This window comes from Agelaius tricolor, unplaced genomic scaffold (assembly GCF_023055355.1).
Source record: "Agelaius tricolor isolate 1412-34295 unplaced genomic scaffold, bAgeTri1.0.p SCAF_1, whole genome shotgun sequence".
Lineage (NCBI taxonomy): Eukaryota > Metazoa > Chordata > Aves > Passeriformes > Icteridae > Agelaius > Agelaius tricolor.
The window spans coordinates 38,214,595-38,240,622 of record NW_027269261.1 but is presented as its reverse complement, the minus strand read 5'-3'; the positions used below and the strand labels follow the sequence as shown (position 1 = coordinate 38,240,622).

The 26,028-nt window shown below is 35.2% G+C and overlaps 1 protein-coding gene and 1 long non-coding RNA gene across 7 annotated transcripts in view; one reads left to right on the top strand and one right to left on the bottom strand.

The window, feature by feature from the left end:
- Positions 1-26,028, bottom strand: part of PACRG (parkin coregulated) — a 215,057-nt gene that overhangs the window by 5,556 nt on the left and 183,473 nt on the right. The window lies entirely within an intron of this gene.
- LOC139591645 (uncharacterized) lies at positions 348-6,005 on the top strand. The gene is made up of 3 exons (XR_011679708.1): positions 348-466; positions 2,119-2,190; positions 5,377-6,005. It is a non-coding gene; the product is annotated as an uncharacterized lncRNA (long non-coding RNA).

The window sequence follows — 26,028 nt, the reverse complement described above, 5'->3', positions numbered from 1 at the left end:
TTTTAAGCCTACACACATGCTCTGCTAATGAGCTTACACAGCTTTCATCGTTCTTTCAAAGAAGTAGTAAAAAAAATCAGCTGTCTCGAAGTAATGGTGATGGTGATACATTTCTAAGGAAGTCTGGGGGAGGCCAATGAGAAGCTGTGATAATGCTGGTAACAGAGGTATTTTCCAGAATTGCATGTTATAATCTTTATTATAGAACATAGTCTGTACAAAAAGTTATGTCTTAGATGCTTGTTTAAAAGGTACCTAAGAGTGTGAGGCAATGATAAAGGAAATAGTCTGCAAGGGAAGACTGAATGTGTGATATGCAGACCACCATTACAATTTTTTTTTCCTGCAGACCATCTGTGTTTTATGAAGGTTTGTATCCTCAAGACATTCATAATTCACACCAGTGTCATGACACAAGCTACAACCAACAATACTGGAAAGGTTATGTCAGCATTGATGTTACCTGGTAAGTACTAAAATGGCTATCCTATGTAGTTATAGGAATTAGCAAAGCTTTCATGCAAATATTAAATGCATTAGCCCAAGAGGACAACATCCATTAAATGCATGAGTCAGAATGATCTGCCCAATGAACCTAATGGTAAATATCTACTTGTAATAATAATGATTAGTTGGAAAAAAATAGCCATTGAAGTATAAGGGTCTCAGCAAGCCCTCCTCTGGTTTGACTTTATTTCCAAGTTAGTTTGCCTGAGAAGCCAGCTTTGTCAGCCACAAAAATGTTGCATATGTAAAGTGTGAACATGGATCTGGTTCAAACTCTTCATGAAGTTGTCCTTTGTGAGGAAGAATAAATCAACATGAAAATGCTAGGAAGCACATTTGTCATATCTTTGACTCAAAGTGAAATGTCTGGCAAATTCAGTATGCACCAAGAACTCATTTCAGAACAAATGTTATTTCTATGTTTAGAAGAAATGCATTGAAGGACTACTGACAGATCTAGAGGATTACAATCAAGATCCCTGATCCCAGCTCCCAGCCCTTCCTGGATCAAAAAGTTAGTTCCCAATCTCCCAAATCATGCACCAAAGGTTTTATGGTGCTTAAAGTGAAGTGAAAGTCTCTGCACCTGTTGAGACCCGTGCTAGCTGATGCAATCAGCTGGCACACCAAGGCCAGGAGCGGCACTCCCTGCCCTGCCAATGCCAGCTGCTGTAGCCAAGGAAACCCTGCTCAGGCCCTCAGGGACTGAACTCAGCCTTTGGCAGGGAACAGAGGAGAATTTGAATTTTGCTATAAAAGGTGGTTTGTATTTGAGTCTAGACATGCTTCTATTCATGATTTGGGATAATTCTGGTGTTATTTGTATTTCATGTAATTTCATTTTAAAATTTCACTAGAGTAATGCTACAAATATAAAATATTACTGCTTTAATGAAGGATGAGCAAGTTTCTCTCTATGCACTATAAGCCTGATATGGCAGTTTTGACATCCTGGAGTGGACAAGAAAGGTAACCTAACCCTTAGAGCTCACTCAGATCTATTCTTAACTCCAGAGATTTGTTAGCACCTGAAAGTGCCCAAGACATTCCTTTAGCTTATTAGATTTCACTTCAAGGCAAGCCAAATCTCAAAAAGAGGAGTTTTTAATCTCCTAAATATCTTGCTTGTAAGTATTTCACAGGTACAAGATCTTGCTCCTGGTGATGATTGTTCCAAAGGTTCTGCTTTACACAAATTAAGGGCAGGGTTTTCATACACCTGTTATTGCAGGGATGTCATAGATCTTGGGATATTAGATCTTCCACAAATGTTAAATATCTGAGGAATGCTTAGTATTGGAACAACATTTAAAAGAAATTTCTGAAGTGACTGTGTAGACAGCCCCACGTTCCCCATTTAGAGGACATTTTTAATCAAATTGTAAGTCAAATATAATTCCTTTGTGCTTTACAGAAGAAAGTGTTTCTTTACTGATTTTAAGTGTATATAGTCACACTTGTGTATTTCAGCTTGTCTTGGAACAAATGATTCTTAGCAGAAGTTTTTGAAGTGCTACTAGTTAACAAAGAGCTCTGGTATAACAGTTTGGAGTGGGCTTTTTTTTTTTTTTTTTTTTTTTTTTTTTTTTTTTTTTTTTTTTTGGTACACAGAACAATAAAACTCCTTGGAAAGTTAGGCATCATTCCTCCCTTTTGAGTCTTGAAAAACAAAGATACTGAAAGGTAAGTAAAGTGACTTCCAAGGAAGGTATGAGTCACAAACAATGATTCTCAACCTTTATTGTTGACAATGAAAGTACTATTTATGGTAAAATATAACTATGCTAAAAATCCATTTTAAGTGGCTCAGTTCACCCTAGTCAAACCAACACGTATTTTTAGCAATTAGAATGAGTACAGGAATGCAACATGCTGACCTGAATGTTACTTCAAAACAAAAAATCCCAGCTGCAATGTGATTGAGTCTGTCACATAACAAAATGCAATTAAGCAGTACAGACTACCATTAAAAATTTTTGAGGAAAATTTCCAGGCTTTCTTTCCTTCTAGGAGTCATCACAAATACCAAGAAATAAATGGAAGCTGATTTCAGCTACAGACTGACATGCATCCATGTCAGGGTTCACATCATGTAAGTTCACTACTCAGGCACAGTTCAGAGTTTAATTAGGCTTCCAAAGTCTTCTTGTTAGGATAAATTTAATTGTCATAGAATGTGTTGGCTTCCTGACTGGAGTGGGAAATGAAAGCCCTGATGAGTCAGTGTGGGTAGAGAGGAAGGCTCCTTTGCACCACTCCTATCACTGTGACTCAGAACTCTGCTTTGAAATTGTCAGCTCCAGGAAGGATGAGGTAGTTCAGTCTCCCTGTTCATTTAATTGAAAGTCTGTGAAAAGTCACAGGGTAAGAGTCTAAACCCCTCCTGTCTGCTAAGAAACAGTGGGACATTTCCAGTTCATTTCACTCAGGGCAAGGAAGAGACACCAGCAGGTTATGACTTGTGGTTGCTACTAACCCAGACAGAGAACCCCATGTTCCCTTTGTGAAGGCTCAGAGCAATGTGGACATCAGTTTTAAATGTTCTTTAGGATAAGTCAGGATTATGTACACACAAAGTGCAAACTGGCGTCAAGTAGGCTGGTCCCAAAGCTAGAGTTCTGGAAAGAAGAACTCATAGAGTAATTTGTGTTGGAAGGAACCTCTGGAGTCACCTGGTCCAAATGCTCTGCTCTAAATCAGCCTCACTTCCAAGGTTGCTCAGGGTGGAACACCTCCAGTTGCTCAGCACAGAGTGATCCCAGAATGGGAAAGGGTGCAGAAATCCCCTTGGGCTGGTAGAGATTTTCACCAGCCATTTCAAATGTGATGGAGGAGAATGCTACTCCTTAAATATGAATATGTGTTTCATGAAGGAGTACTTGCTGGAGTTACAAATGTCATAGAGAGAATTATTATCTGTTTTGATACAAAAAAACCCCCTAAACTTTTGGTGTAGTAACAGATTACCACACATATAACACTGCCTTTGAAAGCCTTATCTTATTCCAGGGAAAGAAGCACAAATTTTGCTGAAAAAGTAATAAAATTTCATTAACAGTCTGATTTGAAATCATGAAACATAATTTTAAAAACTGAAATTAACACATATATTTCAAAGCACTTTAAAACATTAAGGCTGAATGTATTAATATAACCTGAGAAGGCCAAATCTTTGAATAAGCACAGACATATTTTTTGACACTATCAACACTTGAGTTCCTTGTCTCTTGCTTTCCTTGGCTCTTCCTTCTATTTTTCATCACTAGTGCTGAGTGTTTATCACTTTACAATGCTACAGTACTGCAGAGATTGCAGAAGAATATTTCAATCCAAGAAGGCATGTATGCTTGGAATTTAAAAAGAATACCAATATAGAGACATTTCAGCTCATCATGTCCTAGAAAAGATTTTCTTAATTCTCATTGAAGGCATTTTGCTTTAGCATAAAATATAGATTCTTCCCATAGTTATCCTCCATATGCAGTCAGCTTTTAGTTATTTCACAAATAAGCATTTACAGTGAAATGAAAGCGCTGTTACTATAAATGCTATTCAGAAAGTCAACAAGTCAGCAAGTAGAGGAAGTGTTCTGATTGGACAGGAAACATGGAAATTATGTTTTACTAATGATGTAAGCTTACCAGAGATAGCTGCAACTACTTGCAAATTGATGGAATACAAAAAAAAAAAAAGAACCAACAACCCAACAAAAACCTAAACCAAAGAAACCAAAAAAAAAAACCAGCTGAAAATGAGCCAACACAGCAGCTGTTATCGCAGTTTTTCCATTTCCAGGAAATGTTATCAATATCACATGTAATCCTTTCTCAGCCCAGGTTTTGGGATTTTTTATTTTGCTCTTTGTTTTTTTTTACTAGAAGTAAAAGAATGAAAAAGAAGTCACAGGTTTTGTAACAAAATTTATTAGCAAACATATCAATGCAGGAAAAAACAAGTGAATATTTTTTCCTTTATAGGTACTTAAACTTGTCCTATTAATTGAGACTTTGAAGTTTGCCTATGTTAGTGCTACAGATCAAACAAAGCAGAGTTAAATAATCTTAGATAAACAGTAAGCTCAACAGGGGAATGGAATTTGGAGGCTGACATCTCATTGGCCTTGGGACAACGTTTACTATTGCAAAATAATATTTTAGTCACAAATCACGCTTAACATGCAATGAGAGTTGCACCAGTTATGTGAATCTGACGTTCTGCCTGTTGTTTTAGAGGTATATAAGCTAGTAAAAAGTAAATAATATTTTTTTAGTTGGAAGTCATATTTATGTGTGCAAAATTTGCATAGCTTTGCTGGACTGATGTGAAATATGTTTGTTCATCCCATTAATTTCTCATCCAAATATAGCATCATTAATGCAAAAGGAATTAAAACCATGAAAAAACAAATCTTTGCATGTGTGTGGAATAAGCATAATTTATTTTTTAATGTAATTCAAAGTGACAAACCTGAAAGTCTTCAAGTGTTTCAAAGATCACTGAGTTCAATATGAAACACAATCCTAAATCAGCTAATTTGTGGCATTGAGTTACACACATACTTAAACCCAAGATACTTAGCAATCCATCCTCTTTCCACTAATTGGAAGTTTTTTATTAATGCAACCAAAATGCTTTCAAGGGGGAACCCTATGTTTTTATTCACAAGCAAAAAGCTCAATAATCAATTACTTTGTGTTAATAACTGCTGCTATGTTTGTACATCTGTCATGTACTAATGGAACTGGTTGTGTCTAATTTCGCCATTCAAAATCATTACCATTTAAGAAGTCTATTCAGTCTATTTGCCCATCAAAAATTGCACAGAGAACTAAAATGACTTTAACAACTGCTTTTCTAACTTTGTGACAGAAGGGTGAGCCCTTTTTTGTCAGAGGAAGTTTCACCCCAACATGAGGAAGAACTTCTTTAGGTTGCGGAGAGCGCTGGAACAGGCTGCCAAAGGAGGCCATGCAGTCTCCCTGTCTGGAAACATTCCAAACACACCTGGACACATTCCTGGGTCACCTGCTCTGGGTGACCCTGCCTTGGCAGGAGGGGTTGGACTATGTGATCTCCTTTCCTACCTTAACTATTCTGCGATTCTGTGGAACGTGACCATATAAAAATAGGTCAATGCAATAAAAATTTCTCATCAAAATAATGGGAGCAAGCAGTTGGATATGCCTACAGGTTGCTGAATATGCCTAAAGCTGCCAGTTTTCTAGTTTTACTCTTCCCTAATTAAGGTAAATAAGCAAGAGCCTGAAGTCAACAGAGGGTGTTTTAGCAGTGATTTGAGGAAGGACAAGGAGATGAAAGCTATGAATGACTGTGTGGATTTGCCAAGACTTCTTTCATTGCTGTAGGACAAGGACAGAATTTAAGCAGTTTAAAGGACAACTAGCACTGAAACTGGAATGTGCTATTTTATCCTCAAGCCAGACATAAAGAAACACCCTGCTCCACAGGTATCAGTACTATAAGGATCAGGATATCTCCTTCTGGTGTGTCTTTATATTTATTTATATATATATATATATATGTAAATGAATTGGGTACTCTGATTACTCTTCCTTTGTTTTTCCAGTTGCATTAATTGATATTATAGATAAAAAAATAGCCTTCCCATGATGTGAATTTGCTTTCTTTTTATGAAGGACATATAAATAAATACTTATCAAAAGCTAGTTAACAGCTATACATTTTACATTAAGAAAAGCATAAATTTGAATTCATAACAGCTTTTCAAGCAAACAGAAAAAAGCCAATTTTTATAAAACTAAAATGTATTATAATGTGTAGACTTACAGAAATGCAAAACAGATAAAAAGAGAAAAGAAATTGTGTCCCCTAGGTGTGTTATTTCTGCAGATTCATGGCTTTTGAATTGGGTAAGTTGAAGCTTTTTGAAAAAAAAATGTAGAAACCCTATATAGACCACATTCAGATTAATTTTTTTTTTTTTTAGCTTTAGGGATCTGAATTAAGTGTGAAAAAAGAAAAGTGAATGAGAACTATTTCATCAGTGACTCTTAACTGGAAAACACTCAATCTCCTTCTTGTCTAAATTACCCCAGTACCAGGTGATAGAGGATATTTACATGTCAGTAACCTGACTTAGACCACTTACTCAGATTTTGTAGACTGACACACTCTTGCAAAACACAGCAAAACCTATTATTTTGGCACTTATATAGTGTTTATAAGATTACTTTCTTTACTATCTCATATAAAAATCATTATTTACTGTGCCACTAAAGATATCACAGACTCTAGGCTGTGTTTATTAAAATGCACTCCTAATGTTTTCACAAAGGGATCACAGTATTATTAAAACACAAGCATTTTAGTAAGGCATAAATACATCTGTTTGAAGTAATTGCATACAATTAGTGTGTATAAAACCAACAGGATGGGAAATGACAAGCAGTTTTTTAAGGTAAAATTAGTATTGACATATATTAAAATATTTTAAAAGAAAAATATTTTTAATATATCCCATATGTTTATTTTATTACACTTTATTACTTTTCTTCATTGTTTTAAGAAAATCGAGATATTCCAGTAAAAAATATTAACTAAAGTTATTTTTTCCATTCCAGATAGCATTTTTTCAAATAAAAATAAAAAACAAACAAAGGTCCTAGCAATAGGAGTAAGAATAAAGAATATATTTTTCTGATTTCCAGTTCATGACACAATTTTATTGTTGGCATGTATGAATATATAAAAATATATATTTATACATTTAAATGTATATTTATATAATATACATTAATTTATATTTATATTTATTCATATATATATTTGTATATTTTAATATATAGTAAATATATATAGGGAAAAACCACTGCTCCTTGTTGCTAACACTTGAAGAATTGCAATCATCCAGAAGCATATAATGCCTTAAGGTTGTTGAAAAAAAGACCTTTAAACATCTGTTCTGGAACTACACATGGGAGTAAAAGTGGCTTTTCTGTGTGCAAAGAGGATACATGACATGCTGAGCACTGTGAATTGGAACCTGGTTAACACTGATCATACAGGTGTCATAACAGAGACGACCTCCAACTGCTAACAATGCAGCACTTCTGGTGCACCTTGTAATGCTTCTCTTAATATCCTTCCACTTCAAAACAAAAGCAATGAACCTCAACAGTCATGCTTAAAAAAAGAAAATACCTTTGCTTTTCAGGTGAATTTGTAGTTGCTTGTCCAAAACTGCTGCACATATCATGTATCTATAGGCAGTGAAGTAGTTACAGTAATCTCATCTCCTCTGCAATGGTCATTTGAGCATTTGCTATTCTGATTTGCTTCCATTCCAGCACTTTAAAGCACGAGAGTTTTTTGTCATTTATCATTCTCCAGCCAATCCTGGAAAATATGACCATTTTTGTCCTCTAACATTGCTAAAGCATGCTACATCTTGTAACCACAATCTTAATTCCCTATTCATCGCTCCTTCATCTTACAGTCCTCCCAGCCCCGGTGTCTGACAAGCTTCCAGCTGCTTGGCCTGCGAAGGAAAACAGCTCCCACACACCCACACACATGCATGGCACATCAGGTCAGCGAGGAAGAGACAAGAGAAGAGGCAACTGATATGGCTGAATGCTCTTGGTCAGCTCAGGCTGGCCTAGAGCTTTCAAACAGCCAAGAAAACAGTTTTACAGCGCAGCAGAGCACAATGTGCTTGAATATTTGAAGTTTCCATTTTCATGTATTATAATGAAGTGCAAAAGTAAAAAGCTGTCAAGAAAATTCTTCCATGGCAACTTAAATATGCTTTCTCACACTTGGGTGATCTGAGAGTACATGCACACATTGTAATCAGCTTTACATTAATAACAATGAAATGTCCATTCCTATGAAGGAAAGTCATGAAGGGGTTTTTAGATAAATTTGGGACACCTTGCAAAGATAACCTGGAAGTCAGCGTGACGAATATCTAAGTGGGAAATATTTCAAGAGTAATAGTCTCTTGAAGTTTTCCCGAAATGCTTATTGCTCAGTGGATAGGGTCAGCCTCCAGAAGAAAGGAAGAAATAACATCTCACAAAATTCCTTTATCGCTTTTCTCCAGCAGACCACAGATGGTTGTTTCATCTATGTTATTTAATGCTAATGGCTGCAGTGAGTTTACAGGTCTCTGACCCAACTCCGCAGCTGCACTGCTGCTGAATTGGTACCCATGGAAGCAGTACCTCAAGATCAAGAGAAAATTCTGCATCAGAAAAATCTCACTGAGCATTTTTGGACAACAGCAGCTAGAGCAGAATGGTGATTTTTGAAGGAAACGATGTTATTTTAAGGGAAAAGAATAACATACATAAGTCTCAATAAAATAATGTGAGGAAAATTCATGAGTCACCAAGAAATGTCATCACTGGATGGTGGTATCTGGAAAGGTCCTCCTGAATTACTTGTCCTAACACAGCCAAAGTTTATTGGGTGCTTGACTGATAAGTAAAATTGACATTTCTTGTCCCAGGGAGAAGAATGTGGGCATGGGAGAAGTATAAGACAAACAAAGGCTTAAAGTGGAGGAAGGGAAGCCAAGAACATTCCTTTGGCTAGTTAATTTTCTGAAGTATGCTTCATAAAGGTTCTAACTATAAGAATATATGCATTATGGTTTAGCATAATAATTCCATAGTGTAACTAAAAATATCTCACTGGATGCCAGTTGATATGTTATATCTGAGCCTGTTGACTTTCTGCTGTAATTCTGTAGCAAAACATGGTTAAAGGGTAGATAGGCTTATCTGCACATCTGATGCTAGGACCCAATATCTTTGCTTTACAGTTATGAGTAAGAGTCTTACCTACTTACTTACTCCCAAGTCTGCTTTGGAAATTATTAGAATGGAATGTCAACTGCATTAACACAAGCACAGGGCTCTTACAGGAAGGTGGGTATCAGCTAAAGAATTGACTTCATAAGATAGAGGAGGTGAACTGAACTTGTTACCAGTCTGTGAGAAGAGAGGTACCAACAGCCTCCCAGTGCTTGAGACCTCTTCTTTGCTACTGTATTCTTTTCCTTTAATTGTATAGATTAAACAAACAAACAAAACCCCAAAAACCCACCAAAAAACCAAAAAAAATACCCCACCCCAAAAGTGTAACCCAGAAATCTTTTGCTGGTTTTTTAATATCCTCATTTTACAGAAGCGTAAGCTTTCCTCTCTACCTAACATCAAAAAATGCAGAAAAGTCAGTAAGTTCAGGCATGCTTGTTATCAGATCTAGTGCCTCAGCCATCTGCCTCAACAGTTCCTGAAACTGCTGATAGTTGTCTGGCAGAGATTATAACCACTGTCACTGAGTCCTGAGAAGACATTGAAGAAGGCAAGCTAATATTAATTTGTTTACATATCTTTGCCCTTGTAATCTATCTCTATCTAGCAGTCAGAATGGCTTAAACTGGGGTTATGGTTCTAGTTCTGTAGGGGAAATGGCACGAGAAGATAAGAACTTGATTTTATAGGAGAGGAACAATAATAGCACTCACAATTTTCAGCTAACAGACTGACTTAACTTCACACATCCACAGAAGACAACTGTGAAAACAAGCAGAATTAGAGACACAGGGCAGGAGACAACACTGTGGTATAAATCTCTTACAGTCAGAACAGAAATGTAGACCTTGTCAGGAATTGCAACACCTAATACCTGTGGGCTCTGCAGGGGACTCAGTAGGGCTGCATTACATTTACCTCTCAGCATATAATAGGAGTTGGATTCCCAAGAGCAGTGTTCAAGAGAGAGAAGGGCTGATCAGTGAGTCTCACAGAGGCAGCCAGTGGGGAACAGGGAGCAGAAGACTTTTTCTCTGAGACTTAAATATTTGCATTCGGCCTGGAGCTACAGCCCAGGAGTTTTCCTGATGGTAGATAGCTATTGCCATTCCTTCTGGGTGAGACTGAATGATTTCTTTAAAAGCAAGTTGTGTCACGAAACTCTAGTGATGCCTGTTTCCCATGCATGTGTGCTGATTTTGCACTACACTTCTCTACAATGACAACTTGTTTCCCACGAGTTCTACCAGCTAATAGAGGGTATGAGCTAAGGCATGTTTTGACACCTTGTATCTCTTGCATACCCTACCCACAGTTCTCTCACTAGGACATGAATTTGGATCCCTCCCTCCTGCCCAGACGCTTATTTTTCCAGAAGCTTTGCCCCTTCTTCAGTTTGACTGAATTTGGACAATGAGTTTAAAAGCTATGTGAGTTGAGGGGGCGGCTGGGAAGATTTACAGAAAAGAATAACCTTATGGCCCATTAAGCCTGGTGTTTTTAAGGCAGGCAAAAAAAAAAAAAAAAAAAAGAGCAAGGGCAGAAATGACTGCCTTAGTTTTTATAGTTTGAAAACTTAGTGATGAAGCACCCTCCCAGGAAGCAGAAACCAGCCCAGCCTATGTGGTTTCAAATCTGCATCTTTCATGATCAGGGAGATTTCACCTAGTTATCATATTATTTTCTCATGGAGAAAGGCTCTTGTGACCTCTACCTTATGATTTGGCAAGGAAGCAGCTGTGGAGACAGACCTATTGTTAGACTATGAACTTATGTCAATATTTCAGAAAAACACAAAGTTTAGCACCTGAATCCAATTTTCAGCAGCTACCTGAGTGGGTCAATCCTGAGCCTTTAGCAGTTCCCAAATGAAGGCTGCAGTGAATCAGAACATCTGTACATGAGGCTAGATATTTAAATGTCTAAATACATATTTACATGAATACAGTCTACAGTGCCAATTTTTAAGTGTTTTGACTTGAAGTAACTTCCTAACAGATGGTTATTCTGAATCTATCTTCATTTATTTATGGCTGTTTATGTTTTTACAGATATAATAAATGATCCAAAGCTTATTCCTTGTCTATTTATTTATATTTTAATAACAGTTAAAGATATTGTTGTACTGCACCATTTATAGAAATTATATAAAGATGGTCTTTCTGTGTTGTACTTACATGAGATCCCTCTGAATGTTCAAGGAAAAACTTCGATGACCATAAGACAAAGTGAACAAGCATAAATGAGATGTAAGAATCATCTATATTATTGTAAGTATAAGTGAGATGTTGCCATAAAATAAACATCCCCCAAAATACATGAAATAAAAAAAAGAGGAGAAAATACAGGAATATAGATAAAATATTTAAATATGTATATGAGAAGCTTTGGAAAGTGGAATTCAACAAAATTCACGGAAATTTTCCCAATAAGATAAAGCTCATGGTATATAAAATGCTGGGTTTGGTATCATAAGCAGTTATAGGCCTGACTCAGGAAACTATCATGAAAATGTGTAAGTGATTGCAAAATCAGGACTAAAGAATGTTTATTTATATCAAAGCATTTCCTAACTAAAGCAACAAGCATATACAAAGTATAAGGAAATGAAGGGTATAATACTGCTGCCAGCAATTGTCATGTCTCACCATGTAAATCAATGAGTTTCAGAAAAGTAAATGAGACAGGGAGTTAGCTTTTCTCTGCCCACTACAGTGATTAATTAGTTTATTTCCAATTTAAAAAGTACTAGCTATGTTGTTATCTCGTAGCTTTTTTCACATTATCAATAGCACCAGAAAACAACAGCTATCCCTTTCACCACTAAAAGCAAAAGGCACATGTGACCATGAAACACTCTGAGACTTCAGTAAAAAATGTCATGAGAAAGAAAATTCCTCCACTTTGAAGTTGTATTTGTTTATATGTAAGTTTTAATATCCAGGGAAAGCAAAGCCTTCTGTAATTATTTTCTTACATTACTATGACATGCATTTCTAATGCATGGTTTTAGCTACAATTGTCTAAAGAAGGTTCAGAAGATATTAAGAGTTGCCAACTTTTATTATACAACTTTACATGCACTGTAACACCTCTGCATTTGTATCAAGAAATCAAGATTGAAAGGAAAGACAAGGAAATTTTCCCACTGAATGATAAAGTTGGTTTATTTCTATAAACCAAATAAATTTTTCAGGAAACATAAACTCAAAAAATTATTGATGTAGAACGGTTTTTATCACATCAGCTGCAGAACTCCGCTGGGGAAAACAGAAAGGAGAAGCCCTTAGGCCACATTTTGTGTGACCTAATTCTTTCAAGGGTATGTTTCTGCAAATTTTTAGGAAGTGACAATGCAAATGAACAACAGTTCCCACTGTGATGTTTTCATGGAATTTCTGAATAACCTCCAAACAGCAGACTTTGCACTAATACTACAGTACACAGTTTTGTTGTAGTGCTTAATTACGTTTGGATGTAAATGAGCAGAAAAACAATTATCACACACCCAGCAGAAGAAATGGTTATGCTTCTATAAATTTCTGGTATTCTACTGCTGTGATTGTCAATTTAAAGTTTCAGTCTCTGTGCTGCTGCCTGTTAATGATTAGTCTACTACATTTTGGTGAAATTGCACTCCAGTGAAGGGAAATGAAGTAAAAAGATGAGGGAAAAAAGAAACTAATATTTTGGAAGTCTAATTAGAGTAGCAGGGCCAGTGCTGGACTTAGCTGTGATGAGGTTGACTTTCTATTAAACTCAATATGCTGAATTCACTGAGAGGAAGATCAAATGCCATGATTTCATTTTCATGGGTGATGTGTTAATAGGAGTGGGATTAACTTCTTCCTCCTGTAGTGATTTTTTTTACATTAATGCAAATCAGAATGCAATCATTCTTCCCTTTGCCAGTATAGTTCTAAAATCTGCCACTTTACTTTCAGAAGGTGCCGTGCAGCTTATTTTGAAGGAAATCACATTGCTTTAACAGAGGAAGAAAAAAAATCATTCTATTGACTTCAGCATCATCAGCAATGTCTTCCAGAAATACATTTTAAGAACTTCCTATGTCAGACAACCATTTCTTACTTCTATGATTTTAACTTACGCTGCTTTGTTTCTAAATGAGTACTTCCAGCAAGTGAATGTGCTTTCATTTAGCAACTTAAGTTTGCCATTTAAACAACTAAAGATTGCATTTGAGCCATAGTTGATTAAAGCATGCTAATAAAATTCTTTTAAAAATTATATAATTGGATTTTATCTCAAAATAGTAATACCTCTGCAAAATATCCCCCAAACCCCAGAAAACTGCAAGCCAAACACTCTCCCCCAACCAATACCCTGATACTGAACTCTGTATTTCTTCCCTAGAAATGGATGCTATTTCACTTTTCCTTTAAAAGTGTTAATGGGCATTAACCACATCTATTACTAGCCATATATGCTGAAATACTTCAGGGTTCCTGACACATGATGTCACACTTGGTACAATAAGTATGCATAACAAAACCTGCTTGAATGCCAATAAATATATATTGTGGAGACATATTACACATGAAGCTTCATCCTTCCACCTACAATTACTTAATACAGAAAGATCCAAACCATATATAATTTAGATGAGGCAGAATAGCATTTTAAATGAAAAAGGTCAGATGCATGTACTACACATATTTAATTTTAAATTGTGCTCAAAGTCTACTTGTAGACCTTTGAAATTGATGGCAAATGTGAGTGTTTATTCAGCTGGAACTTTAAGCATTTCATATATAATGCATATGTTCCCTGAATTAGTTTAAATTTGCTACAACAAATACTCGGATGTTGGGCACACATCTCAAGTATTCCATACAGCAGATTAAAAATGTGATATGGACATCAATTCCCTAATGCTTCATAATGTCTATTCAATAGTAAAAGAAATCAATAGAATTTTGTATTTGATTTTCTAAGAGAACCACAACACCCTACTTCTTACACAAATACAAAGAAAATCTAAGGAATGCATTATATTTATTCTTTTTTCTTTCTTTTTAAATGTTTTTGTTCTGAGGATTTTCTCAAAAATTATTTTGAGAAACATCTTTAACAAAAATACTTCTATTGGCAGGGTTATTTTCTTTGGGGAATAACTTTGATAGTCCAAAATCTTTGATGTGTCAATAGTTCCACCATATTGTTTATTTATCTCAAAAATGTTCTCAGCTTTCACTTGTCCCAGTGTCTCACATGAATCAGCTCTTCAAATACAGAAGTTGTACAAAATCACATTCTATCAAGATACAAAATATCAAGAAGAGACTATTGAGTTAAATTTTGCTAAAGCTATCATCTTCCAACCTATCACCTTATACTGATGGATTCTCATGTTAGCTAGAGCACCAAAGCAGTTCACTTGGATAGCTTGGCATTCAATCATAGAATGACTGAACAGTTAAAAATTTTGAAAAATGCCTTTTCCCACCTAAGGTTGACTACAAAGCTGTACCTGAACCTGTTGTTTTATGATTAGGTCCTGGCTTTTTCATTGAAAACTGCCTGAATGAATTACTGAAATTTATATTACTTCAACAGAAGTACCACAAACACGGAGTGTTGTTATCCTTTAAAATGGTCAGGCCGAACATGTGGTCTCTATCTGTCAAAGTCCTGTAAGAAATGTTTTTCCCCATGTGCTGCAGAATATATTTATACTTGAGAAGACTCATCCTCAGTTGTTCTCTTTTGTATTAATCACGAATCTATCAATCTGAAAAACGAAGCTCATGGGAGCAGAAGATAGGCTAATTCAATAAACAGAACAAAAGATTTCAGATTCCCTGTCAGAGAACATTAGATTGACCACAATTTTCTCAGCTTTCCGAACAAAGCTGAAAACTCACTTCAAATTAGTATCCTCATAGTCACTATAAAAAACAGCTACAAAGAAAAAAGTAGGACATGGATCATGGTGGAAGGAGTGAGGCTAAGAGTAAATGAGATTGCTGAGCTGTTGTGAGTCTAATTAATTTTTGGAAAATACTCAAATGCTATGACAGGTAACATTAAGATAGGGGAGAAATACTTTACCATGGAAAAGTATTTAACATTGGGAAAATAGAAAATGTTGGTTAAATAGAAAATCAGATAGGAGGGTGATTTTTTTTTTTAATTAGCAATGAAATAATCACATTAAGTAATAAATAATTTGTGGCTTTTACCATAATCACAATTGATTCCTTAGCTGTAATGGTTTCTAGAAAAGAAAATGGTTTAAGTTAAGAAAATGTTCTATTTAAAATGCATGTGTATGGTACTCTGTAATAAGGTATGGATTATAACTGTGTACTTGACTGACATTCCATTAAAAAGCTTTAAATTGAGTAAAGATGGGTGTGTATTGAACTGTTGCATTTTAGTGCACTTCTGGTGGCAAATCAAGAGATCGCTCTTGAACAGTATCACCGAGGGAGTGGGGCTGTGTGTGGAAGGGCAGTGTCTGTAATCAACAGTCTGTAATCTCTCCCTACCAGGTGTTATCTCAAGACATGCACATGCTGTTTCCATCTTCTGAACCAAACAGAAAACATTAGGACAAAATATTAGATTACTTTTCCATAAAATTTAAATACAACTACCCTTAGACAGTTTTTTTTTTAGAGTGACAAACACTTATATGAGCTGAAGATCTGGTAAATTCCATTTACTTTCTTAGAAAAGACAAAGTGCTTCCCCAAAGACAAATGAGTTCATAAGTTTCTGAAACAGCCACAAAAAATCATCTTACCATCTTAAAAGCACCTAGCAAAACATACTTGGAATGTTTGGAAATATAACATAGACCCTAAAGAATAATTTATAAATCGGCATTAAAGTCCAATATTTACTCCAGGTTTATTGACCCAGCAGGAAATAAGTGTTATTGAAATCTTAAAATTGCTAGTGCACAGAATTGAGTTTAGTTTCAGGAAGAAGAAGAGGAGTGAGGGAAAGATGAGTTTTTTGGACCTCTAAGTCATGATGTCAATGAGTAGCATGTGACAGAGCCCACCATTTGATATTATGAGCTTTCAGTGCCGGAGGTTATTCCTTGGAGCTGTTTTATTTACAATATTGCCATTAGACCTACTTCATCACAGCCCATGTAAACAAGGAAATGGCAAGACCATGGCCTTTAGGGATGTCTATAAATAAGAAAAAAATTAATCCACTTTTGTCCATGGAGGTGAAGTAAATGAATAAGGAAGAGGTATTTCCTACTGCTACTATGTAAGGTGAAAGTCACTTCATGAATATAGATGCTATTTTAATTGAGGTACAAGTAGATCTGCAAACAGAATCTAAGATAAGGCATCTACCATTTTAAGCAGAAATAACATTAGTATATGTACATAATATTAAATACTTAGCAAATTGACCTTAGTGGAGTTTACAAATTCGGATCTTAATATAAAATGCAGGTATTTGAATCACCATTTATACTCCAGCTATACATTGTGACTATCCTTTTGCATAATTTTAACACCAATTGTTTGTTACATTTTATTTATTAAAAGAAACAAATAGTCTATGTTTTATTTTTCAGAGAAATATTTTCTTACAAATAACAAACAAGAAAAAAGCTTTTAAAATTATTCTACTACATACAAAATGTTATAAGCTTCAGAGTGTATTTTAAATGCTCCAGAAGAATTGGATATTTGGGGTTTTTGTTAGTTTGGTACCCACCATTGCTTCACATTGAACAATTAAACTGGTCAAATACATGTTTCTCTGGGAATGATGAATGAAAAACATACTGTTCAGCATCTTTGTTAAGTGTCATTGAATTCAGCATATATGCTAGGAATGAAATCTCATTTCTTCTTCTAAATTTGTAGATCACAGGTTGCATTAAGTGGAGAGTAACTCCCACACAATATTTGGATTTTGTACCATTACATTTCAGTAACTTCTAATTTCATTATTATAGCATGTCCTCTAAGATGTGGAAAATGTTTTGCTTTTTTTTTCTGATTAATGCTTCATTTTTAACATATTATTTCATAATTCCCGTATTTCTGAATCCCATGATTGATTAGAATAGGGATTTCAACAAATAAAATAAACATACTTTGCTGGCTGAAAACAACTGATCAAATACAAAGAGATGAAAATCAAGACATAAACCCTGGTATGAAAGGCCCTGGGCATCAGTGAACCTTGGCTGCTTACCTGATTTCTAACTTGGGCTCTAATGGGCTTCAGTAGAACCCTGAATCCACCAGGGCCTTTTTCTGATGAATATCCTGACTATCACTGACAGGCTTCATTTATAAATAAGAGCCCACAATGACCTCTCTTTTCTCCTGTCTTTCAGGTGTGTAGCTGGTGTACTTGGATATTTATGTCAGTGGCCATTGACTTTATGGCTTGCTAGCTCTAGTAGTAAGTTCCTATTTATGTCTTAACCAGCATCTAGATAAGTTTTTCAGTGAGCCACACTAACACAGAAATATAATTTGAAATATGCTTTCAAACTACAAACTACTAATTAACATATAAGGTAAGTGGGCATGGCTACAGTACATGGTGTCAGTCATTGATAATTTTTGGCTTTGCTATTTAGAAACTGGTGTGTTGAGCTACAGGTCTTGATATACATATTAACTTTTACAATTCTTGGTGATATGAATACCAGAATTTTACATATACAGAAAGCCTCTAGGATTATTGGCATTAGCATAAAAATAAATAAGATGTAGAAAAAACCTTTCAAAAAGGAAGCCTAATAAAGCACAGGATCTTCTCTAAACTCAGCCAGAGAAAAAATAATCTTTAAGTATTTTTCTCTTTCCACGTAAGCTCTGGAGGTTAATAAAACACATAAAATAGAGTCAGTAGTATGACTGCTCAACTAACCCTGAAGTTTTCCAAAAGATATAAGACAAAGATCATCTAAGCTTATTTCACAACTACAGTCACCCACATGATGAAATCATTGGCCTGTACTAAAAGCTAAATCAGCTTCTGGACGAAGAAAGAGTATATTTCAACAATATTACCAGGTAACTTTCAGACTTAAATTGGTATGAAGATAAAGATAAGAGGAGTGTGAAATGTAGATAGCATGCTGAGTTGACACACATTAACTGGATATTCACCACAACACATGAGAGTTGGAAGTCTAAGTGTGTAATTGTTTTCTGGTGTCTTGTCCATTTGTCCACAATACAACAACACCATGAAATTTTCTCCAATTAATTGTGATTTACTCAAATGTCTGGAACTGTACTGAAAGCTGTAAAATGAGAAAGCTCCAACAGCCATGTAGAAAGGTAAAGGTGCACGATACTTCTACATTTATCTCCTTTCCATGGTAAACAGCATTTAACCTTTCCAAAAACTGAAATCACACATGAAACAAGAAATGCAAGCAACAAGGACAAATAGTCTTTCATTCCCCACAAATAACAGCAAAATGAAAGAGTAGAAAGAGAATTGGAAGGAAATGCTGTGTGACCAATCTTCTGGAAGTTTTCAGGAAGCATGAAGATTATGTACATTTTAGAGGATAAAAAATCAGATTTCATTTAAACACAACTGATATACATTTCAGTAATTAAGATTGATTATTACGATGTCAGTAGATAAATCTCTTTTGTTTCTTGCAGTGGCCTTCTGCCACTACTAACTTCACTCTCAGTTTATTTGTTTCAGGAAACAAAGGGGCTCATTTATGCAAATAAACTTGATATGGGCAGATACGAACAACCTTTCTGATGGCTGATGTTGCAGATTTCTAATGCATTAGTTTCTGACAATACTGACTCAGTTTCCAGAATGAATCCTGTTCACTGGAAGAATTGTACAAAGTACATATACAGTTATAAAAAATACTGTCTGAACCTTCCCACAAAAAGGCTGAAGAAATGTAGAAGCAGGTGAGTAAGGTAAGCCAATAATTACCAGGGACAACAAAAATTGCAGATCTTCTTGCTAGAACAGACTGGCAAGTAGTTTATCTTTTCATTTTTCATGTCTTCATCTCTGCCACTTCATTCAGAAGAAAAGATAGGAATTGATAGGCTTAAGTCACTGCAGAACAATCAGCCAGGCATCAGGAAGGTTCCTCTCTGGACTTTCCCATCCATTCCCAAGCTGCTAATCTACCTGAAGGTTAATTGGAGCATTTTTCTACTTTGAAAAATTACAGTTCCATTTCTCATTCTAAAATGACTCACTAACTCTCAGTACTGGGTAAATATCCAAAGTCACACAAAACTTTGAACTTCTGAATGTTCACAGACCACCTGGGCAAGTGCTGGTCATTCCTGTTTACAAAATTTCACGGTCTACGGAATGCAGCTAAGCACTAAGTTTGATAACAAACTTTTCATCAAACAACAGTTAAATCAAGTAAATCTGAAACAATGTGTCACTAAGATGCATCATTGTAATTTTCCAGTGCGAAGTCAATTGGAATTATGAGAGTGATTTTGTGCTAAATAAGAGATAACATAATCATTCTCACTTTAGTATTTGTATTCAAATTAATGTCCAGGACTCAAAACAGAAAGCAAACCTAAGCTTTAGACCTTAGTCTCCAACTTCAGGAAAGCAGTTAATATATCCATCCTAGCTTAAGAGCTATAGTTGATTATGTTCTTAACTATAACCCAATGCTTATGTTCTTTATATGATGTTTGCCTAAATTCATTACCACAAGAAACAGTTCTTTGAGTCACTGCTGGAAAATTCTCTATCCAAACCTCAGAACTACATTACCAGACAAAAACTAGGTGTACAGGATTTAAATATTCCTTTGCATTCAGGAGCATTTGTTAACTTTTGCACACTTCTTTTATGTTATAAAGAAATAAATATGTTCATCCTCAGTGGTCTGAAATGGTGAATGCTATGAAATGCAGTGAAATGGTGTGAATAATAGCCAAGTAAACAAAGATGCTGCAGCTTATTTAGGTTCATCTTGCAAACAGGCCAGCCACGTGTTCATCAGGCAGGGGCTATGCTGGGCTGGGTTATCACATGTGGATAATGTGCCACATTCTTCTCGTGCCACGCTGTCGCATTCCTCGCTGCGCTGGATGGAATCTCACAGGCTCACAGCCTTGACAGAGAGTGCCACAGCAAAGTTACACCATCCCTCCTAGTAAAGCATCCTTTGGGAGATACTGCTAAGGCTAATTCATAAGTCAAGAATTTTTTGGATGAACTATGACCCTGCTAAATATAAAAGGAAGTGCTAAATGCTACACAGCCCATGTTCTTCTCTTTTTCATGGTAATACAAACCTTTTTTATTACCTAGAAGATCCATATTAACTTGATCAAAACCTTGGAATATACTGTAACTCCAAATTCTGGATTAATCCCTGATTTAAACAAAGAAAATTAAAATCTGAACAGCCTCTACAATTCTTGGCTGCAAACAGAAATGGGATTAAATCAGATTCCATCTACTGCTTATGCTTACAGGGAAATTAGAAAGGAATTTCTGCATTGGCAGTTTGACTCAAAATGGTTTCTTGAACTGCGACACAACAATAAAGATATAAAACAAAATAAGAAAACAGGCACTTTAGTGCTTCTGTCTGGCTAGAAAGTGTTTTGATTCTTGTAGGATAATATTTTAATCAGATTTATAGTTTTTCTATCATGAAGAGACCCAAGACTGACTCCACAACACTTTACAAAATAAGTGATTCCATTCTATTGCATTAGATGGAACGTCATCCAGGAATAAATATTTAGGCAATTAGATATGTTATGTTAATTTTGTACAAGACAATGCTCTAACCTAAGGCAAACAAAATGAAATCACAGAAATTAATTTAAACAGAAGTGAATATAAATTGTGAAAGTGGCACATTTTTGATAATGAAGTTTAGTCACACAGTGATGTGTGAGTACATTTTCATAGACCATTACATTATAATATATTTCTGAGAAGTAAAAATAAATTATGATTCAAAATTTACAACAAAGTTTTGACAAAAGGTTGTGTTAAAACAAGAAGGTTCAGGAAGAGGTAGGAAGAATTTAGCTCTGTGCTTTCACAACTTATGTATTTTCACTTAAACTTTTGTAAAAGCTCAAAAATCTCTAGCCACTTTTGGGATTCCAGGCATAGATATTCTATTTAGAGTTAGACTGTATATCTACATTTTAAATATTCATACCATCTTCAGCACATCACTATATGAAATGATTCATCACTTTCCTGACACTGAGCCAAGGAAACAGGTTGGTTTCTATTTATAGAAGACTCTTTGTAAAGAAAGGAAATGCAAGTAAAACTAAAGATACTAAATAAACAGCACTTAAAATTGTGGTCTACACATTATACTATGAAGTTCTCCATAAGAATTATTGCAAGGAGAGGCTTGTTGTATAAGAGTCCAGAAAAAAATCTCCACTACTCTATTATCTTACTTTATGATTTCTTAAAAATCTTAAGATTTCTAAAAAATTAAAAGGCTATTGAAGTAATTTTTTTTCCTTATTTTTTTTTTCCTTCTTCAGGGTTTTTTTTTTTAATCATACCATGGGAAGAACGACATTTTTGCCAAATAAGATTTTTAGATTTTTACCTGATACAGTGGAATAATGCCAATCAATAGAACAATGCCAGCTTCCATTAGAAACTTTGGCTGTCATTAAGAAAGAATCACATATTCAGACACAATGAAAAATATTTTCGCTGAAAAGCTACTTACGTCTTAAAAAGTTCACATTTAAAAAAGAACTAGATAGATTTTTTTAAAAAAAGTTATATATTTTGAGGTTTTAAAATAAAATGGAATCATAAGTTCAAAAATATTGATTGTTCAGGACATAATTTTAAATGTAAACATAAATATAGGAGTTTTCTGTTAGAGAATCAAGCCTTGACTACTTTTTTCCAACCAAAAATGTCAAACTAGAAAACGTTTAAAAATTTTCAATCACTACAAAATAGCTTTTGTCAGAATCACAGAATTATGTGGGCTGGAAGGGTCCATAAAGACTTTTGGGTTCCAACCTCCCTGCCATAGGCAGGAATATCTTCCACTAGGCCAAGTTGCTCAAAACCCCATCCAGCCGGGCCTTAAACATTTCCAGCTTTTCTGGGCAACCTGTTCCAGTGCCTCACCACCCTCACAGTAAAGAATTTCTCTCTAACATCCAATCTAAACCCACTCTCTTGCAGTTTACAGCCATTCCCTCCTGTCCTATGTGCAAGGAAAATACTATTTAGGCAAAAAAGTTAATTTCTTCTGTTTAAGTATAACTCTAGGTACATTTCTACAGCTCTGATTTTCAAAATTTGTGTATATACACAAAACTACTCACACAGTTGAGTGCAGTCAGGAGGCAGGGAACTACTCACAAGTGCAAACTTATGTTTATATGTTTATGTGTTTACACAAGCAAGGAGTTACTTTAGAACTTGGTCATGCAGTGATAAAGCAATGCAGGTATTAAAAAATCATCATTAAAATTTTAATGTAGAGCATGTGTTACAAAGCATGTAAAAGTGACAAATCCCAGCTAACCAAAAGTTTTCCTACTTTTGAGAATGCAAAAAATGTATTATCTCTCCCTCATGAGTAGACCATTACAAAAAAAATAGGGAAAACTGAATCTGAGTTCACATAGTATAAGCTAAAGGTTTCTCAAGCATGAAAAAATACATTATTGTCTTTTTTATTTCTGTAGAAAGTATAATAATGGAAGAGGAAAAAAAACTTTAGCCTTGTCTTCAAATACAAATTTAACATTTTGTTTTCTGTTTTGTCTTATTCTCATTACTGTATTGTCAGATATAGTAATGAATTTCTTTCTCCTGTCTGCCAAATTCCCCTAGAAAACATCAGTAGTATACCAGCATGTAAACTAATCCTGAAACTTGATTGGAAAATGTATTTTTGAATGCTTCATTCTGGAGTTCTAGCTTTAGAAATACATATTAATTTACTTATTTTAAGAATGTGTTAAAGTTTCTTGTTTCATCATAGTTACCGAATACAATTGTACAGTAGAAATTCCTAAATAAAAAAAACCCTAAAATAAGATTTAGTAATCTAACCAATACTGATGCTAGGAACTCTGAGATGTGTACAGGTTACAAATCACAAAGAATGATATTTATTTTTTGAGCTAGAAAGAGCTGCATCCTCAGTTTTTGAGGAACAAGGTTGAAAACTCATATGAATTCTATAATGAAATCTTTCAGATTTACAAAATGTGCAGGGAGAGCTGATATGTCAATTCAGAATTTATTTTTGTACACAGGCTGCTTCATTTTTGGTAAAACTATCATGCTGTATTGTTATACAAACATGTTCAATGGATTATCAGGAGAGGGATCACAGCACAAAGGCCTGAGGTATCAAAATGTAGGGAAAATGGCAGTAAAGGAAAAAGAGACATAGGAGTTATATCAATGTACAGGAGTTATATTAATGATTCATGTAATCTCATGAGAGAATAACAGTAAAATTTCAGGAAATTGGAATATAAAATAGAAAAAAAATCCTCCTAGAATTTAGGATGTTTCAGGTCAAATACAGCCCTAGAACACGGGTAACTTCAGACATTTTTGTGTTTAGTGGCTGAAATTATTCTTTCTGTTTTCTGGTTGCTGATAACTTTTTGCCTCCTTATAAATTGTTCTCCTAAATTGTCCTCCAGGGATAAGTGTGTATACTGGGAGGAAAGCAAATCAATGCCAATGGATATAAGTTTCTTCTATCATGTACAAGTATTTTCCACATTGTTATTTTTCTGAATAATTTTCTGAAATCTAGAATCCACTTAAAATTAACAAAGCTGAATTTTGAACCAAATTAGTTTAATTCTTAACATTTCTCATTAGAATTTGATTTGTACTTTCTTGAAGCCACTGGAAGGCAAACACAAAGGCAAACATTAGCCTAAGGTTAGTCTCTTAGTTTCTTCAATGTTTATAGTACAGGAAGAGGTCAGATTCCTCCTGAGGTGAATCAAAATGCCTAAAATTAGATTCTTGTCTGGAAATGACTTCTAGAGAAACTTTATACTCACAAATGAGTAGAGAGAAACTCTATAGAAATAACCCTCTTTAGCATAATTGCTAACCTTTTGACACTCTCTGATTCTTCTTTCTCCTCCTTTCCCTGTTATATTATCTCTTATTCTGGATGCATTTTAATTTCATGTTAGGCAGGATTTTGTGTGTATGCATGTGTGTGCGTGTGCACAATGTTAAAAATCCAATATTTTTAGTACTTTTTAATTTTATATTTTGGGACTCTAGAGTTGAAGGAACATGTGGGTTTTTTTTACTCTCTGTCCTAGAAACATTTCTTCCTGTCATTTTCTCTATGCATCTCACATGTTTGGAGGTGAATTCAGCTCACAAACCCAGCAGAAATCCCAACCATGCTTTTTTTGTTGCTGGATTAATTTTCAGACAAAATACTTAATTGAACCATGTCTCTTAGGGGTGAGCTAAAGGAAGCAACAGGGCCCTTTGGCTGGGAGGGAAGGTGAGAAAGTGACTGCCTTTTTCAGCAGTGGGAAATACAATATTCACTCGGTGACTATGGTCAGACAATCTATTCCAGCTGCTGGAACAGACCCTGTAACTTTGTTTAAGAGGTTACCACGTCAAGTTGCCAACCCTGGAGACTCATCATTGGTTCACCTACCCTCTCAGGTACTCTATATTTTCTTTAAACCCCCCTTATATAACTTTAGTAGGATAAGCAGGAGTAAAATGTAATGAGGAAAACCTTTTTTCAGAGAAGCTTTTGATATGAAACATGCTTGGTTTTTTATACATAGAGCAAATTATAGTTATGTACTGAAAGGCAGTATTCAGATAGCACATTACAATAGTTTTGTGAGAGGCACCTACAGTCATCAACATAATGAGTTTTCTGTTTGTTTGGTTTTTAAAAGCAAAGTACCTTTTTATAGTATGTATTGACTCACTGGTAGCCCTGGGTTCAAACTGCTCCTTCTCTCCCCCCTTCTCGGTCATCTAGATACTGGCACCTGGATGCATCTCCACCTATGAAAACTAACAAATATAGACCCTGGTGCAGCACAATTCTACATCTGCTCACAGCTGTCCATGGTATTAGCAAATCTTAAAAAAATCTACTAGTGAAAGGAAAAGTTTCTCTACAGTCCTAGTTGCTGCAGTATCACATTGTCCTGAGTATGTTTATACAGTCACACATGTAGGAGTGACTGTAGTCTTGCATCCTCCCTACCCCACAAAAAAATCTGCCTTAAAAAGAATCAGTAGGTGCTCTGGTAATGAAATGGATGCGTGAAAGCAAGACTCTACATTCCTGAATATGCATGCTAGTCACACTTCCTTTTTTAAAGATAATATATGAGCAATAATATGTTGCTTGTGAATAGGAACAGCAGCAAAAATATGTACTTCTAATTGCAGTGAGTAAAAATTACAGTAAAGCAATGATTTATGGAAGAATAAGCAGGTTTGCCTCTGAATTATTCTTGTCAAACAAATTCTATTATGGGCACTTTCATCAGAGCCGCTTGTTTTTCTTGTGGGGTCCATTTCCCCCAGATCTTCCCCACAAGTTGCTATTCAGGAAGCCTGTGGTTTGCTTAAGACAGGATTAACACCTAAATTTAATCTATAGTAAAAAAACCCCAGAGATGTATGTTACTCTTTTGGCTAACTTCATATGAAAAAATTATTTACTAATTACATAAATAATGCATATTGTAAA